This window comes from Miniopterus schreibersii, assembly GCF_964146895.1.
Source record: "Miniopterus schreibersii genome assembly, chromosome: 5".
NCBI classification, from domain to species: Eukaryota; Metazoa; Chordata; class Mammalia; order Chiroptera; family Miniopteridae; genus Miniopterus; species Miniopterus schreibersii.
Window position 1 is genome coordinate 17,222,100 of NC_138106.1, and position 19,664 is coordinate 17,241,763.

The 19,664-nt window shown below is 38.2% G+C and overlaps 2 protein-coding genes and 1 long non-coding RNA gene across 4 annotated transcripts in view; 2 read left to right on the forward strand and 1 right to left on the reverse strand.

Annotated features, from left to right (window-relative positions):
- Nucleotides 1-19,664, forward strand: part of MME (membrane metalloendopeptidase) — a 578,791-nt gene that overhangs the window by 328,781 nt on the left and 230,346 nt on the right. The gene's annotated exons all lie outside the window — the stretch shown is intronic.
- LOC308557545 (uncharacterized protein) overlaps nt 1-19,664 on the forward strand; it is a 227,081-nt gene that overhangs the window by 167,139 nt on the left and 40,278 nt on the right. For both annotated transcript variants that reach the window (XR_013998843.1, XR_013998844.1), the window contains exon 4: nt 15,330-15,475. The gene's annotated coding sequence lies outside the window, so the exon portion shown is untranslated. The remainder of the gene's footprint in view (nt 1-15,329; nt 15,476-19,664) is intronic.
- On the reverse strand, nt 551-10,539 carry LOC308557546. The gene is made up of 3 exons (XR_013998847.1): nt 10,454-10,539; nt 6,125-6,225; nt 551-4,613 (listed from the first exon to the last, which is right to left on the reverse strand). It is a non-coding gene; the product is annotated as an uncharacterized lncRNA (long non-coding RNA).

A 19,664-nucleotide genomic window follows, 5' to 3' on the forward strand; every position in this document is an offset into this window, starting at 1 on the left:
GATAGAAGCTGTTTCTTTCCCTTTGCCATCCTTACCTCCCAGTTGCCTTTCATTGTTTTATGTCTGAGCCAACATCCCTCAGATTAGTTCTGATAGGTGGGATGTTCCTTTCCTATGTGTCCCCTCTTCAAGTCCTCCTTTATCACATTATCTTCATCGTGTCACTTAGCAACAAAACACCTGCAATGACTGTTGTGGCCTAAAGAATCATAGAAACAAAAAATTACCAAAAATTGTAAATGTCTCGGGCATTCTAGATTTTCAGCTAACTTTTCAGTAGTCTACCATGACCATATTTCTCAAAGTCTCCCACCTGTCAGAACTAATTGTCTGCCCAACTCCACAATCATTCCCAATTCACATGATATTACTCATAAACTCATCTCACCTAGAATGTGCCTTCCCTGCTCATCTCATCTTAGCTATGTCTTATCCCTCTTTCTGTAGCTGACCAGATTCTTTCCCAAAGTTTTCCTTCAACAATTCTCTCCAGAAGATTTTACAATAGTGAATTTCATCAGTTTATTTTCTTTTTTACATTTTCAGTCATATCTTGCATTATGATATTTAACAGAATGGGAGATTTTATTAACCTGAATTTCAGAAGAGCTGCTCATTTCATGATAAGCAACAATCAGGGCAAAGAACTGAAGCACATCGCTGGGAGCTCTGTTCAGTGGGGATGCTACATGTACTTTAAGCAGAGGGTATGTGGGAGGATGGGGCAAAGGGGAATGAAATGGAACAGAGAGGCCAAATATCAGAGGACTTATATGCTATGCAGAGGGTTAGCTGAGTGCTTTAACCAGGGTAATAATATGATCTTATTTCTGTTTTTCAGGAAATTATGTTGCTGATCATGTGACAAATAGATTGCAAGGCACAGAGACTAAAGTTAGGCAAACCACTGAGAATGAAGTTGCGATGTCCAGGTAGATAGTAAGGATAGCCTGCACCAACATGTGGGAATAAAGGGGCTGGGTAGATATTTACAATGTTAGGGAAGTAAACTGGACAGGAGAACATGGAATCATTAGAAACGGAAGGAGTGAGGAAAAACGATTAATCCAGAATGCCTTCCAGATTTCTTGTTCAGTTGACAGGTTACTGGCTCATTTTATTAACCTATTATTGGGAGGAAGACAATGGATTAATATTGGTGTGTGCTGAATTTTAGGTGATAAGTAAAAACTTTGGGGAAATTTTATTTATTTTTCTTTCTCAACGGAGTTTTCTAAGGATTAATCTACACCTTTTTTGGAGTCTAGAGGTGATTCCAATAAGCTTTATATTTCCAGACTTTCCTCTCATAGAAAGGTTTACCTGTGATCCCTCTTTCCTTCTGTTCACTTTTCCCCCTTTTACTTTTGGTCTCACAGACGACTGGCAGTCCAGAATTACTACTAGAAAATTTAGGGGATGGCATCTACAAATGACTTCATAGGAAACCATTCTGGACTTTCACATTGCCACTGTTTTTAATTTTTTTAAAGCAGTCTTATTTTTATTTATTTACTAAAACGGGCATTCAAGCACTATTTGTCCATGAACTTTCTATCATTTATAAAAGCCCTTTCAACTGTGGTTGGGGTCAGCATTTTCAAAATGAAATAGCATGTGATTATTCCTTAAGTTTTCATATTTTACATAAAAATATTTTACACAATGCATAGTTATAAATAAAACTGTGCATTGCCTACATACTGCACATCTGTTGGGGTAATCAGACTGCAGACTTTCTTTCTCTTTTGAGTACTTTGTAACTCTCTGCAAGTTGTAGATGACTGGTACACATGCCAATTCTGTCCTGTCCAGTAGAGTATTGATTGACTTCTTATTCCTTTGTGGGGGGGAAAAAGTTTTGCTTTCATTTTCAGTTTACTCCATATAAAGTGGTGCTTTTTGACTTTTCCTTTGAACTATGTGTAGCTTCCTCCTTCTTCCTCATGTAAGTAGACTAAAATTCTTACCCATGTTTATTTTATCTATGTTAGTGTTGTTCACCTATAAGTAAAAACCCAAAATGAGAGGCAACAAGCATTTATTTGGGATCAAAAAGAATTGCCACTTAGAAAGCACAGTTTCAGGCAACCCAAATAATGTCCTGATTATAGGATGAAGGCAAGGGGTTTTTATGAGAAAAGAAAGGGAATACTTACATGAATAGAAGGAAAAAAATCTATTGGTGCAACAAACTGAGTTACATGGCTGGTTAGTTCAGAAAGAGAGTCCATAACCTTACATCCTTGTGATCAGGATGTCTGCTTTCCTGTTAGCTTTGCAAATAGTTGTTCATAAGACAATGTTATTGTTGCACAGTTCCAAAGCTTATTTTTCCCAGTTCATACATTCCAAAGGTTCAAAGAGCAACACATGCAAACAGTTCCTCTGGAATGGCTGGCTCTGGTTTCATTTTAAAATGGCTCCACTTGTGTCAACTTTTCACAGTCATAAGTTTACCTTTTTTCAACAGAACATACCCACACTCATTCATCTCTGTGTCATCTGTGGCTGCTTTCATACTGCAGTAGCAGAGTTGAATAGTTACAAGAAACAATCTACTATTCGTCCCTTTTTTGCAGAAAAATTACCAACTGCTGACAATTTTAGTGGAACATCCAGTGAGGAAGGAGTCCATTTCTCCACAGCTACCTGATGTTTTACATTGCTAAAGTTATACATTTAAGTTTTCATCCACAGTGATAGCAAATAAAGCAACTGAGTATTAAAAATGCAGATAAAAATAACTATGTTTATGTCTAGGTGCAGAAATTAACATTTTAAAGATTCATATCTTTACATTGAGTTATAAACTTCTTACTTGATTTTCTAAAAACTCTACACTGATTGCTACTGAATGTGAAAGGGTTGATTCAGCTGTCTGGGCCTGCCTTTCCCAGGAGCAAACAGAAAAGGTTGAATTGGAAGACACCAAGGTCATTTCCCATGTTACCATGTTTTTGAAATAGTGTTAAACTAAGAAAGACTGCTAAAGAATAACCCGAGAGGTTATTAGAATTTCTATAGCATTTGCAATAAAGTTGATCTCCTCAGGTGTATATATCAAGATTCAATTCTGAAGGATTTTACATACTTGGTCAAGAAAGCACCTTGCTTTCTTGGTGAAAAACATGATTGTCATCACTAGAGGGAGCTAGTTCTACATAAAATTATAGTAGGAATGCTAGAAAAAGAGCACCTTGTTACTCATGTTAACACACACACACACACACACACACACACACACACACACACACAACACCCTGTTCAAAATATTTTTGTTTTCTGCCAATGAATGTACCTGCCAAGTAATTACTTTATGAATTAAAAGTTTCCTTCTTCCAAGAAGATTGTGAACTTGTTAACTATAAATGACGTTTTACATTATACACAGAAGATAAGCAACTACTTATTTAAAACAATGGTTGTAAACTATGGCCATCAGACAATTAGCTCTCCGGTTTTGTAAATAAAGGTTTATTGAAACACAGCCACACCCACTCAAATACTGCCAGTGGCTGCTTTCACAATTCAACTGTATTTGTGCATTAAGTATTTGTGACAGATATCGGATACCCTACAAAGCCTAAAGCATTTACTATGTATTCTGTTAAAGAAAAAGCTGTGGACTCCCACTTTAAAGCATGTCATGGAACTTACTAAATTCACATTGTTTCCTTAAAAATTTTTAGTTGTACAAAACCTGCTAATTTCCACTAAGTAACAGCTGAGCTAATTTGTCCCTCTGCACTTTCCCTGATGCATAGATGTTAATGCTTATGAATTCTTTATGAATCTCTTTTCAAGTTGAACAAACCCCTAATTTAGAAATAGAATTGAAATTGGTAGGATGTGTTTGAGCAGGTGAATGTATGTTTAATAGGTAAAATTGTCTCAGGCAGTAAACACTGGGTCTTGTTACCAGTTTACACACACACACACACACACACACAGATTCTCCACTGCTGAATTCACTGGCTTATATCAATTTTAAAGTTCAGATTATGTCCCCCGTTTATAGTATTTTTTTTTTTTTGGCCTACTAAACAAAGATTTTTAGCAGTTCTTGTATCTACCGTAACTTTTTACCCTAAGATATATTTTTAAAATCATAAAATAATCTTGTCAATATGTATACAGCTGATCTTAAATCAAGTAGAGAAAATAAAAAATTTTGCTAAATTATGTGTATTTTCATTAGTTGCTCATTAATTATAATTGGACCCATCAATCTGAAATAGAAAAATAGGTTAGGATTTGATTTAAAAGGCAATTGCTTCTCTTTAGAGAAACAACTAACTGGAAACCAAAACACAGCGAACAGTGCCTTTTTTTTCCTCGCATTCTGGTCTTAATAATCAGTGGTAAACAATATGATTTTTTGCTGAGTCTGCTGGTAAGAATATAAACAGCTATTACAAGCCACAGTTAATTGTTCAGCAGAGTTTTTCTGTTGAACTTGTTGATTTGAATCACAATGGGGTTTCCAACAGCTCCATCAACCTTTGTCAGGATTTTAAGTGTCAGGAAAAAGTGGTGAAATGTACATCCTAGAGGGATGAGTTTCCTTCACGTGGTCCTGAGTGGTGCCATCCTTTGACTCTCCCGAAGTGCTTTAATGAAGAAAGGACAGAGAGATAATTGAGGTCAATAAGAGAGTCAGTGAAAGCAAATCAGTGAAATGTGATTCTTGGAATTCAGGATGGCTAAATGCCAACAACCCCTCCAAACTAGTTTTTGAATATTTTGGATTCAGAAAGACCAAAGATGGGCCAGACTCTATTTTCCCTACTCCATTTTTAACCCTGAATATATACTTTTAAAGGAAATTTGAACCAAGACTTTTGAATAACACATATTAAGCAATCCAAAGTGGTAGGGAATTCATCCCTAAATTATATGTATGTTTCTCAGCTTCAAAAACTGGTAGCTGGGAAACTGGTTGTTGTATTTTCAGTCTTATTTCTGGTTGGCAGAGACTGAGGTTTAGGAGACCCAACCAAGTTTAAGTCAAGCTTTTCTTTTAACTCGATGCCCATGAATGAACTTCTAGAGGTCTATGAAGTCTTGGAAACGGCACACAAATATTTATGTCATGTATATCTGTTTATTTTGTTGACAGAATGTCCATGATTTCACCAGATTCTCAAAGAAATGTATGAAACTAAAAATGTTGAAAATGGTAGGCAAAGCCACTAAGATAAATTATGCTACGGGAAAGGTAGATTGTTCCACCTAATCTTCACAGCAATTTTGTAAATGGGCTAAGTACCATACTGGAAAGGTTAACACTGATTTTTGTACTTCAGTTTCCTTATCTGCAAAATGGAATATAACAATACCTACCTCATAGGATTATTTTGAGGAATGAATGAGTTAATATTTATAAAGTGCCTAGTCCTTGTACATAATAAATATATATGTGTATAAATATAGATATATATAAATATATATATAGCTGACCCAAAAAAGCTGATAAGACAAGACATATGTTTATATGTATACATATATATGAAAAGTAACACATATGTGAAAAAACATTAAATAAATATTGCCAGGTTTTAGAGGATGAAACTGATTTCAGAGTTGCGCCTAAAAAAATTCACATTGTTTATAAAAGTAAGGGCCTGCTCTAAAATTTGGGAGAGCTGTTTGCTGTATTTTTTTCAATTTTAAATTCTGTGAGTTGTTGGCTCTGATCAGTTCTTTTTGGATGGCTCTTAGCTTCCTTTCCTTTCTATTATAACCTGCCCAACATTTCACTTTAAAATCACCTTCCACCCCATTCTGCTCACAAAACTTCACAAAGTTTTTGACAAGAGCTGATTTAAGGGTAAAAGAAGGAATTGTTGGAGCACTAATCTATGACAGGTGGTGAATTATCAATGAAATACTAAAATAAAATGTATTTATCCAAAGTCCTCTCCTGGAAAGTAGTAAGGTACCTTTAAAATACATTTAAAATAAGCTAGAAAGAACTTGGCCAACACCTTCCCTCCCTCGTAAGTGAGCATACACGTGCCCGCATACGCGCGCACACACACTCCTACACCTCAAGCAAGCTCAATCTAAATTGCTCTGGCTAATTTCATTGTGTTTCTTTTGATTAAAGAAGTGTGCAAACCTGGGGAAAACGTTCAGTTTTTCTTGACCAAAGAGGAGAGATTGATCCCCACTGCCCGGAGTCTTCTTTTTCCCTTCTCCACATAGTTCTCACCTGCAGGACTTAAATTATTGAACAAATATTTAAAGAACAAAAGTTAGAAGGGGCACCAATTATTAGCTCACCCAGGAGACCAGCTTACCACCTTTCCTGGGTGCCTTTGAGTCTCCATCTCACCCTGCTTCTGACCGTGAATTACAGAACGTTTGTTACATATTGCGGCCTCATCGGGATTACCCCTTACTGCCTGGAGGAGAATTCACGGCAGCACCCCAGGCCGGGAGGCCCTCTTTCTCTCTCTCAGCTCTCATTTTTCCTCACCCAAGCTATTCCAAATGTGGGGAGTGGCTTGCTTTGTCAAGACTGCCACAAACATTGTGTAGTTGCAGAAAGTCCATCGGTGAAGTCATTACCAAGCAGGTACAACTTCCAATCCTGGCTCCCTCGCTTGCTGTGCAATCTAGAGAAGGTTGTAGTCTCTCTGGGCTTCCTTGTCTTTTTCATCTATAAAACTGGAAGATGTCATCTACTCAAGGGCTGATATATAGATGAAACGAAATGGAATACAAAAAAGACGCTGGCATAGACTGCTGCTCAATAAATGCTAGGTTGTTTCATTAAACTGTAGCTAAAGATTTATCCTACAAACATAATGTTATATTTTTTAGTGTTTTACAGTTTACACACAGTTTTTACATACATCATTGTATTTGTTACTCATGACGATCCTGTGAAGTAAAAAATATGATCCCTGTCGTACCGATAAGGAAATTGAATGTCACAATGATTAAATGGTTTGCCTTTGACCACACAGCTAGTGTCAGAGCTGGAACTGAAATATATTTCTTTTGATTCGAAATAGTTTCCCTTTCAACTATGCCACATTGACAGTTAAGTAACTTTCACTGGATTAGACAGTGGTTTTAAATCCACTTTTGCCCTGGTTTATGTCACTTAATATCCATAGTTCTCATTTCCCTCATCCGTTAAATAAAAGAGCAGAACTAAACAATTCCTTAACCCCTCCTTGGGTTTTAAATTACTTGGTTATATAGTTCTAATACTAAGCAAATTAAAACTCTCCCAACTTCTACAGCATCTTACATATTAAAGCTGGCATATTCTTTGACTTAGCATGACGAATTACTCATAGATAAATATTCTTTAATCATGGACTGTTGCTTAAATGGTTCTTTCCTAAGAATAACTGGATGAACCTCAAAATAATAGTGTAAGAATGGATCATTGTGGGGTGTAATGAAACTAAGGTAATTTGTGAAGTTTTCCCAGAAGTTTCCCTTTCTATTCCATGAAGTTCTTTGGTCTCAGTTAAAAACGGGGACATGGAAATTGGAACTGCCAGAATGTAATGTTATCATATATGACTGCATGTACCAAGTCATTCTCATGAAATTTTCACGGTTAATACATTTTCCCCAGTTGATAATTCCTTCCTATTATTCCCAAGAATCGATGTGAATAAAACATAAAGTTCACCTTTTTCACCCAGGTGGCCTTGTCTTCTCTGTTTACGTGTAGGCTTTTAAAAGAAGTGGAACAGAAGCATATTAAAAAACAAACACTGAAATATGACTGTGCTCTTCCTTTTCTTGGTTAATGGCAGCATCATTTATTTGCAGATTAGTAAACTTTGATCATTCTGAGTTTTCCCACCACCTCACCTATGACCAAATATCCCCAAATTTATATGCCACTAAACATCTCTTAAAGTTGATGGCTTCTTTTTGCTACCAATGCTTCATCTCTTGTTGGACTATTAAAATTGATTTCTATCATGTTTCTTATTACCCCTCTCTCTCACACCCTCTTTTCTACAAGTGATTTTCCTGAAACACAAATTAATCACTCCCTCCACTATCTAAGACACTTCATTGTTTTCTTCCTCTAAATCACTGCCTTCTTGATAATGACCATGATTTGGTTACACAGCCCTTCATGTAGTTTCTCTGTGATTTGGTTATAGGGCCCTTCTCTTCAGTCTTATATCTGGATCCCATTACTGTGTACTTACGCGTACATCAGTCACACAGAATTTTCTCAGGAGTCCATGTCTTTGCATGGTTTTCTTGTTCCCTGTTTCTATAAAACTCTCCCTGGCTGCCTCTCAATATGGAGAACCCATGCTTATTCATTCACGCAACTCAAGTATTAATTACTCTGAGAAGATTCCCCGGGCCTTCCCTTTTACCAACCAAATTTAGGTATACTATTTCTGTGATACGATAGGTTTTGCGTATGTGCCTTTTATAGGCTCTCTTCTGCCTTTTGATTAATTTTTTGTCTGTCTGTATTTCTTATTAGACTGTACTATCTTGAGCCTGTATCTGATTCATTGTATATTCCATAGCCATTGATATGCTTAGCACTTATTAGGTTGTTAAAATAGAGATATACTGACTAAACAGCAAGTGCAGAAGTTTATTGACTATGTTCTTCACTGGTCCCTAAATCAAAAAAAGAATCAAAAATGTCGGTGACCTATAATATTTTACATGACTACATAAATGATGGTGGAATCATTAATTAATAATAGAGACCACAAGCTGATGAGGCTTATGTACATGACTAATGGCCACCTAAATGCTTTAGACAGTAATTGCTATAAATTCAGGGGCAGAGGCTGTTCATTGAACTACCATGTTTGGCAAAGTCTTTTGAAAAAGTAATTTAAGCTGAGACTTAACAAGTATCTAGGATTTGAAAGCTAAAGAGGAAGGGAAAAGGTATTGGGGAAAAAATATGATGAAAGACATAGAGAGAGAAGCAAAGGAAGAGAACTCATAAAACAGTGAGGTGACAAATTCTGCTAGCCTGGAAAATTACGATGTGGCCACATTGTGCATGGCTTTCTGTGCCATGCTGAGAATAACATATCATACCTGGAAAGCAGGGGTGAGGCATGACAGGGCATTTGGGTAGGAGATCATTATAAACCTGAGTTGTGCCACTGAAGGTAAATCTCTGGGAAGCTGTACCAGTGGAAGGCTCCTGCTGGAGCATTTTTAGACCTGCCTTAAGATGCACAGTAAAGATGTAAAAAGAAGACTGCAGAATGGATGGAGTTAGTGTCTGATTAGACGTGAGGCTGTTGGTTAAAGAAAACAACTAAGAACAACTCAGGTTCAAATAGGAAAATCAAACGATAGTGGTAATGTTAATAATAACTAGTATATATTGAGCATTAGTATGTGTCAGATGTTTGATGTCTATTGTTTTTAATCCCTAAAAAAATCTTCCAGTTAGTGTTGCATCGTTATTTTTCTTTGACGAAAAGAGTGGCACTTGGAGGAGCTAATTAACTCGTCTGACTGAGAGCCTGATGTCTTTCGCTTTATTTGCTATGGGCAGTGCCCTTATTCTACCGCTGTGCCCTCGGCTGGGTAACTGTCCACAACTAAAAAATCCTCCAAAACAAAACAAAATCCAAGCAAAACAAAACTCTAAAGCTGAGACTATCTTCTGGAACCTCCAATATCACAAGGATATAGGATATGGTTTAGCCAGACTTTTTGTCTCTCTACGTATTTTGGAATTAACCCCCAACCACCAGTTTAGTTTCCATTTTCTGATCACTCCTGATACAGGACATTCTACTGCCCACAAGCATATCCTCTGTAGCAACCTTTAAGAGACAAAGGAAGTCAAATGAAGCAGTCAATGCATAGAAAATAATGAATTTTATTATTAAATATGAGTCACCAGTGCAGTCTCCAAGCAGAAATATTCATCCCAGAGGTGGAAATGTGGGATAGGATTTCAGGAGGCAGGCCATGCATATAAAATATAACCTTTACTCTAGAGGGACTTATTGAAGAGTTTGTAGCCAATGGGAGCTCCAAGATACGGAAGAGAGCAGGATCTAAGACTGAAACTAAAGCAATATATACTCTTAGGGAACAGCCTAGAGAGAGAAACCATCAGTAAAAAAGAAGCAGGAGGGAGAAGTGATGCAGAAACTACAGATGTGTTCAATGATAGGGTAGTAAGAGTATCAGTTCTTACAGAAAGGTCAAGGAGGCTAGGAATTAAGAAACAATGAATTAACTTGTGAATCAAGAAATAATAGGTGGCTTTTGAGAATGTAGATTTAGCACAAGGCCCAAGCTTTGGCATCCTCTGTATCATCACTAGTTAGTTCACTGGGGTTAGATAGAAAATTATTTCTCGACTTGATCTGGAGACTGGAAAATTATCACCACAGGTCAAACCCTTTATGCCAGTATAAACCACCATAGTTCCAAAGAAAACTGTGAAATAAATAATGCTTACATTTAGCCTTTGCGTGCCAACTCCTCTCTGCAGATGTGTCCTTCTTTTTGTGACTGTGTGGAAGCTGTGCCTTCCCCAAACTGTGTATCTGCTTCCTCCTTCCTCCTCTTTTATTCATTCATCCATTCACTTATTCACTAATTGAGCAAATAAACATTTCTGACTTGTCATTTCTGCCTGGTGCTTTCAGTGATGCAATGAAAATATTTATGTTATTGAAGTTCTCTCATCTCTGCCAAAAACAGTAGGAGCAAAAGAGCTGAGCTTTCTTTGATGAGCCATAAAAATATTGTGTTTCATTTCCCAAAATGTAGATTAATAATAATAGAGTGGGAAGGAAACCCTAAGAAAATTCAAGAAAAAAAAAATTTTTCCACCAAAGAGTTTATTTTCAGAGGACATTATGGCTTTGTCTTCAGGTTTAATCAGAGGTTGTGTTGGCCAAAATTATTATGTTGACATTTGTCTTTGAAGTCAACAACCTCCCTTTTCTAATATTTAATCTATTTTATTGCACCAAAATACTTCCCCATCCTTTTATCACCTATCAAACTCTTTATTTTAACTGGAAGTTAATAAGAGTATCTGCATTTTAAGCCTTCATTTCAATTATTGAGTAAATAGACTTTGTCCCTTTTGAGAAATTTAAGGATCATTAAGGAGACAGAAAAAACAAACAATTTTCAAAGGCATGTTCCCAGCCCTAATATTATGCACAAGGAAGCCAGCTCCCCAAACTGCCTGCTCCTTTCTTTCACTATACCATGATTGTGCTTATACAGTCACTCTTTGCTCTCAGAAATGGTGTCACGTAAAGGAAATACTTTCAGGGAAAACTTTAAAACAAAATAATCCTTTGGCAGTTCTTCGAGATCCCACTATTGTTCAATCACTCATGTTGAATTGTGTGCAATGGTCTTAGAATACTAACTTCATTTTCTCTCAGCCTTCACATTTGAGAGCTATTTCTCTTTAAGATGATAATATAACTAAGGATTTTTAAAAGTTACCTCACAATTTTTTGTTTGATGATAATAAATATGGTCTTTGTGTTGTTATCCTAGAATGCTCTTTGTAGGGAAGTCACCAAAGCCTGTTTAGGACAAAGCCAATCTAAACCATGTGCTGCTATAACTGTTAATGCTTCAACTATAGTTAACAGTACTGTATCGTGTATTTGAAAGTTACTAAGAGAGTAGGTCTTAAAAGTATTTATAAATTTTTAGTACTAGATCCTAGGGATATCATGTATCAATATTAAAAACATATTCTATTGGTTTTCATACCCCTTCCCCCCAGAACACAAATGGTTTATTTAGCTATAATACAAAATTTAAAAAACATGTATGAGTACTTTGAAATAATAGTCTACAGTATTTAACATTTACAGTGTTTAACAGGCATTTATTACTCTAAGAAGTAATTAGGAGAAATGTCAAGTGTTCCAGAATCAACCTCCACTACAACCTTCCATATTGATTTTTTTTTCTACTTTATTTTCTGGAGTTACTGCAAAAATGGAATTGCATATAGACCTGGATGAAATATTACAGATTAAATTGCTGATACATTTACTGAACAAACATTTACTGGAAGGGTTTTTGGTTGAAACTATGATGGATGCTGAACAGTGACATGCCTACTCTCATAAAACTTGAAGCTGTCAGAGCTAAAACAACAACAACAACAAAATTTAACATCTATTAAGCATTTACTGTGCTGGAGGGCATTGTTATAAGGGCTCTACATGTCATTTCCTCTACACATTTAATCCTCACTACTCTATGAAGTAGGAACTATTATTGTTCCCATTTTACAGACAGGAAACATCAATACAGAGCTATTAAGCTATTTGGTTACCCAGCTAATAAGAGGTAGAGTCAGAATTTAATCTATGTAGTTTGGCTCCAGAGCCTGTGCTACTAAATAAAAGGAATTATACACACAGCTCTAAAATCACCACTATGCTAAACATTATGAAGGAAAGAGATATGATGCTATAAGAATGTATAATGGTTGATTTGGAAAATGAGAGCTTGGTCAGTTGCTGCTGCTATCTGAAGGATGAGCTGGAGCTTTTTTTTTTTTATTGTGGTATAATTGACATATTACATTAATTTAGTTTCAGGTGTAAAACATAATTATTTTATATTTGTGTATATTGCAAAAGGTTCACCACAATAGTTAACATCCATCAGCATACTTAGCTGCAGAATTTATTCTTGGAATGAGAACTCTTAAGATCTACTCTCTTAGCAACTTTCAAATATGCAATACAGTGTTATTAACTGTAGTCACCGTGCTGTACTTTACATCCCCAGGACTTCATTATTTTATAACTGGATGTTTGTACCTTTTGACTTTCACCTATTTTGTCCATCCCTTATACCCCTAAGTTTTCATGAGTAAAAGCCATTTCTTATTATTTTCCCTATTTCAGAGAGGAAAGGTCAGAGAACAGAGGTGTTAAATTGCCTAAAAATGTTCAAGATATACTTCTCACAGCATAAACCACCCCCTCTTAAGTTTCAAGTCTCTCTCTACTAGAAAGTCCACTCCTGCTTTTTTTTTTCCCCCAGAGAAGCTGTTTGCAATGAGTCTAAGGTATGACAATAGAAAAAAAACCTAAAGAATGCAGAGTTTCTGGTTTCTTTCCAAGGAGACACCTGGCCCCTCGGGGATGGAGTATGCCCCCAGCAAGAGGGGATCTGTGTGGTTTAGCAGACTGCACCTACACTGAGCTGGGACGTTTTGCTGCGGGAAATTAGCATATAGAATACTGAAGCAGACACAGCTACTGATATAGAAATATGCATGTCTTTTTTAGGAATGTTGGCAGTTATCTTGGATTATTTGTTTAAACTCACTCCTCTCTACTCAAGAGCTTTCAGTTTTCGTAAGATCTTAAGAGGTTCTCAGAAACTAAAACTCATTAATGGCCCAAGAGATAAGAGTCCACTTGGTGTGTTTACTCAGACTTTGTTCTCGTCAACATCTCGAGATATTAAACAAAGATAAAACATATGCATATGTGAAAGGACGGCTTGAACTTGAGTGCTTTTCTGATTTATAAAGACATTATGATTTTGGAAAGTCCCTGCCCTAAGACAAAGAGTGTTAACATCTCACCCTCACTCTGGTCAGTCAGTTCTTGCTTCCTCTGATTGCTCCCCAAAGAGGTTCTTGGCAGAAAAGGTGGGCACTGTACTTTATAGGTTAGGAAGATGTTGTACAATCTTCATTACCTCGGTTCTCACAACTGCATCACAAGGGAAACGCTAGTGTTGTATATGTTGATGTTATTTCTTCTTATTATTATCACCATTATGCAAATGGAGAAACTTGGACACAGTTGAGTGGACTGACCAAGATTACAGGACTCCAACGGGAGAAGCCTTGCCTTGCACATAGGCCTTCTGCCTGTAAACACTACAGAATCCCCTCTATCAAATAATAAAGTCACACTGGCTATGGAAGACAGTTTGCATCCAGTCTTTACCCAAATAACAGCTCATCAAAGTACACACCCATGGAGTCCACAGCTTCCAAAGTGACAGATGTTAACCCTTTGGCATTCTTCCAAAACCTGCCTGGTGGTAAAGGCTGGAGTGGGAAGAAGTTGCTTCTTCACATTTTCTTAAAGCAAGAGACCACCCAGAAATTCTTTTCCACTTTTTTCTCACTCAGTGGGTAAGCAGATTTAGAATTTAAAAGAATAATGTTCTTATTAAATCCTCACTTTTTCCACTTATTATTGTTTTAGTGAAATAAATATTAAGTGCTTGGTAGCACCTAGCACATCTAATATGCCAGAGTGCTTAGTGCTCAGAGCCTCGTGGGGAGAGCAGCAGGTAGATCCGTGAGGACAGCGCAGTGTGCTGAGCTCTGGGAGGAGGCAGCCGGGGCAGGAAGAGTAGAAAAGGTGTCAGTTAAATCAGCTGGCAGTTAGGGAAAGCTTGATAGAATAGGTGGCATTGTAATATATTGCGTATGACTGCTTCAAAAAATTTTGTCAAAAATTTTTGCTTGAAAAAAGAAAAGAAAAGGAAACCCAAAAAACATGTAGCCCTAACCTGGTGAGTTACTAGAGTGCCTGGGAGTAAGCCCTGTGTGTGGCAAGCAGTCCTGGCAGGAACAAGGGGGTCCATGGTGATTGGAGGGCAATGCAAGCTTAGCCACTGGTGGCCCTCTGTGCTAGCTCAATAATCCATCCCCTCACAGTTTGTCATTTAAAATAAAGGCAGAGGAAATACCTGGCAAGCGACTGGGAAAAGCTGATGGCACCACAGGATGATAAATAGGATTAGAGACCTCTGCCTGGCACTTTTACCCAATCCTTTCCCATGATTCAGGAGAGAGGAAGAGAACAGGACATTTAGTACTTATTGGACTAGCACATTTCTTCTCTTTGAGTTCCTTAAATCTCCCTTCCTGCAGTTCCTTCTCCTTGCCTACTTCTAGCATGTCAAAACACTGCTACCTCGATGGAACCTGATCTTAAAACTCCACCCAATCCCCATAACATGAGTAGCAAACTAAGCAAAATTGCTTAAAAATGCTTCTGCTGCCCTGGCTGGGTAACTCAGTTGGTGAGAGCATCATCCAGATGTGCTAAGGTTATGGGGTCAACCTCTGGTCAGGGCATATATAAGAATCAACCAATGAATGCGTAAATAAGTGGAACAACAAATCGATGTTTCTCTCTCTCTCTCTCTCTCGCTCTCTCTCTCTCCCTCTCCCCCTCCCTTCCTTCCTCCCTCCCTCCTCCCTCTCTAAAATGAATTTTAAAACTTTATTAAAAAATGCTTATACTTCTGCTGCAGTTGGATGGAAGGCCATCTGCTCCGTCTTCTGACGTCTTCACATTGCATTCCAGGTGCCGAGCCATAGAACACACGTCCCTCGTTAGGGCAGCTTCTGGACAATCCTCACTGGTGTCCTCATCGACACTTCGGGACCAGCTGACAGCTGACACCCAGGACCCTCTGGAACCTTCCTGTCATTCTTGAGCTTTCCCCTGAGGTATGATTATCATAAAAAGACTGTAATAATTTCTTTTTTCAAAAAAAATTAGTAAATATGGCCATTTTGGCAGAGTTTTCCCGTGGTTCCCTTGGAGCCCCTGCTACATCACTCATTCCACGTACGCCCGCACAATTGTGTGTGCCAGACTCTGTGGGCACAAGGGTGGCCCTCAAGAAGCTTGTAGTTCAGTGAAGAATAGAGACAGGTAGCAAACTCCTTCCCTACACTCAGCTTCATACACACGTAACTTCAGAAAGACCACGCTGAGGTAGATTATTAAACATAGAAGAAGCCAGGGTATTTTTTCACCTTGGCCACAAAGCTAACTTGATTACTTTTGGCAGCAATTCACTAAGGCTTTCTTTGTGCTTCCAGGAAAGGGGGTCGAGGCCTTTAATAATGTCCGTAAAGGATATTTCTATCTATATTGAAGTAGAATTATAATCAGTCATGTAAGCAAGAAAATCCTAGAAAGATTCCTTTCCAAAAGAAATGTTATCTCTCAACACTAGAGTAAAAGTAGATGATATGCAGAACAAGGACTCTGTATTAAAAGCACTTGAAACAAACACCAGCACATGTGTTTTTAGGTTGTTGTTAAATAAAGAAGAAGAATGTACTAAAAAGACTGAAAGTATATTGCATATACTTTAGGGTCTATGTGAATTTAGGCCGTTTCTACTTTTATGTTTTCCTCCCCATGGTAGGGAGCCTCTAAAATGCTCCCCAATGATCCCCACCTCCTGGTATTCATGCTTTGGTGGACCCGAGGATTCCCTTCTAAGAAATAAAGTAAGAAATAGTGGTGGGACGTCACTTGGAGATTAGGTTATGCAAAGGCTCTGTCTTTATCTTGCTCACACTCTGTTCTCTTTCTCTGAGGGAAGCCAGCTGTCTATGGAGTGAGATGCACTAGGGAGTGTCCCAAGTGACAAGATACTGAAGGTCCCCACTAATATCCAGAAAGAAACCGAGGCCCTCAGTCCAACAACCCATAAAAAATTTAACCTTAACCCAACCCCATGAGTGAGCTTGGAAGCAAATCCTTCTTTAGCTGATCCCTGAGATGACTGTAGCCCAAATGAAATGGCAACACCTTGATTATAGCCTCATGGTAACCTTGAGCCAGAGGATCCAGCTAAGCTGCACCCAGATTCCTGACCCATGCCACTGAGAGATAACAAATATTTGTTATTTATTATCATTTAAACCACTAAATTTTGGAAATTCTTTTTTGTGGAGCAATAGATATCAAATCCCCCCTCCCCTCACAAATGAGGAAACTTTGAATTGGATCTTGAAAGAAATAAAAGGCTGGTTCTGCCAGTCTATAAGCAAATGGAGATGATTGATTGGTCATAATCTTCCTTGTCTCTCTGACTTCCGTCTGTGTACTTCACTTCCCACTCTCCTCACTCCCTCCTCCCCCCAGGCCTGGAGGGTTATGTACAGAGCAGTGCGAGGAACCTGTGGGAGCTGCCGAGGTTCTTCGGAGGAAAGACCTCTGGGGCTGTTACAGGGGCGGGGTGCGAGGCATGAGTGAGGGCTTCCTGCCCACGCCTTGCAGAAAGCCTCCATTTTTGTCTGTTTCACAGATTGGGATTCCACGTAATATTTCATTTGAAGAAAGTGTCTCAATCAAAAAGCAAGTCTGCTTCTATTTCCCTTGCCTTTGAGGTCAAATTCATAAAATCCTCTCTAAGACCAAGCTCCCTAAGTGTAGTACCTATATTTTCTTCTATGTAATTGATTGTCTCAGGTCTTAGATTTAGCTCTTTGATCCATTTTGAGTTAATTTTTGTGTATGGTGACACACAGCAATCTAGTTTCATTTTTTTATGTGACTTTCCAATTTTTCCAACATCATTTATTGAAGAGGCTTTCTTTTCTCCATCATATGTTTTTGGCTCCTTTTGTTTTCCCATACACATGTGAGTTTATTTCTGGGCTCTTGATTCTGTTCCATTTATCTGTGTGTCTGTTTTTCTGCCAACTCCATGCTGTTTCGATTATTATCACTTTGTAGTATAATTCGAAGTCAGGAAATATGATACCTCCAGCTTCTGTCTTTTTTCTCAGGATTGCTTTTATTAGAGAATTGTACATCTGAAACCTGTATAACTATTAACCAATGTCACCCCAATAAATTTAATAAAAAAAGGAAGTCTGAAAAGTTCAAAAAGTACACAGTGCACTTGTCTAGCACTTGTCCTTTCTAGAACAAAGGACTAGGAGTTCGAAGGGCTGAGTTTATTGCTGGGTCAGCCACACAGTTCTCTGAGTCCCAGTTTCCTCCCGTCTCAATTGGAGATAAATTACACATCCTGCTCCTGTCCCATGTGCCCCTAATATATTTAACGTGATATTCCAAAATAAGTTCTTCTTATGGAACTCTTCCAGGGTAGCTGCAAACCTTAGCTACAGGCACAGCAGTAAACAGATTTACCCTCACCTCTTGGAGAGTTAATGACCTTTTGTATTTTCAAATGAATCAAAGGTTTCCAGGCAGCCAATCTGGACACACATTCTCTTTTAATTTGATTTTTCAAAAGAAAATACTACCTAAGATTAAAGAACAGCTGCCACTCTCCTCCACATTCCAGCCCACTCACATTATTACTTTGACCTCCCCTTGAAGAATCTGTGGTGCGGTTCGCATGCCAGGCCCCTGTTACGGCTCCCCCACCCCATCGGTGTCTGGAGCCCGTCCAGACCCCCAGCTGAGGAAGGCAGAACTTGGAGGCAAAGGAGAAACAAAGTCGCCCACTTATGTTTCTTTACAGTGTGAGGCTTTGTTAGTGATACAGTTTGGACTCCTGGGTCGGGTTTGAAAAATGATTTGTAAATAATTTAATAAGAAACAAAACTAGAGAACAGCAATAAAAATTAATTCGGGATTGCTAAATTTTTGAAAATGGCTTGAACTGATTTAAGATGGAGTAGTGCATTTATTTGTAAATGTTTCTCTGTGTGCGAGTGACATAAATTACTCACCCGAAGTTTTAAAGTAAAATTTTTTTACAAACATTGTTAGTCAGAATCAGTATCCTTTTTCCCCCCAGTAATTTCTCCCTTCATAGAGAACGGGAAACCTAGCAGCTGCCTTTTTTTCTCTCTCTTTGTACACACCTTGCTTTCAAGGTGAAGCTCATTAGCAGGTAGCACAAGCCCAATCCTGATTTTCTAGCTGCCAAGGTTGATCTGAAAAACAGTGAGGTTAAGCTCATTCTTGTTCTTTTTCTTTTTCAATCTTTTTTTTTCTCCATTGCTTTTCAGAGAGAGTGGAAGGGGGTGGGGGGGAGAGGGAGAGAGACATTGACATCAGTGTGAGAGAGACACATCTATGGGTCGCCCTCCAGGGCTAGCGATCGAGCCTGCAACCGAGGTACATGCCCTTGGCCAGAATCAAACTCGGAACCCTTCAGTCCACGGGCTGATGCTCTAACCACTGAGCAAAACCAGCCAGGGCTAAGTTCATTCCTGAGTCGGTATGCCCAGTCGATCCCAGAGAGCCGCCACTTCAGCAAACCATTCTGACCATTGCCATTTCCACAGGCAGAGCTCGCAGCTGAGGAATACTGGTTGTTTCCAACTGCCATCTGTTCTGGTTAGGCTGTTATGTGTGCATATTAGCTGTTCCTGTGTTATCTTGATTGCTAAATATTTTAAATATTGCCCTTTACTATGGTCCTGATTCCTTTTGAGAATGCAAGTGTCTCAGAGATTCTTAAAACTAAAGGTATAACCTCAGCTGCAGAGGTTGGCTCAAGGGTGGACAATTGAGGGAATCTCAGACTTTGGGAATTCCAGGACACAAATGCTCTCCTTGTTCTAGATGGTGTGAAATGTTGTTGTGAGGGCTGGACTTGCTACAGTCACTTTGTCACCATGAGGAAAACCAGCCTGAGAAAGAAGTTGATGCACAGAGGACAAAGCTGAGAGTATTAGAAAATTATAGGTAGAGTCCTGAACAAATTACACCTGCAGCATACTCTACCTCTGAACTTTTTGCACTACGTGAGCTTAAATAATTTAGTCAATTTGATGTGGACTTTTTATAACTTGAAACAAAAGTAACTTTAAATGATAGAGGAAGGATTTATCACTAGGTAGGTTTAGGGTAGTGTTTTTACAAATATTACCTTTGGATGTCCAAAGACTTAATTATAGCGAAGCAGCTACAATT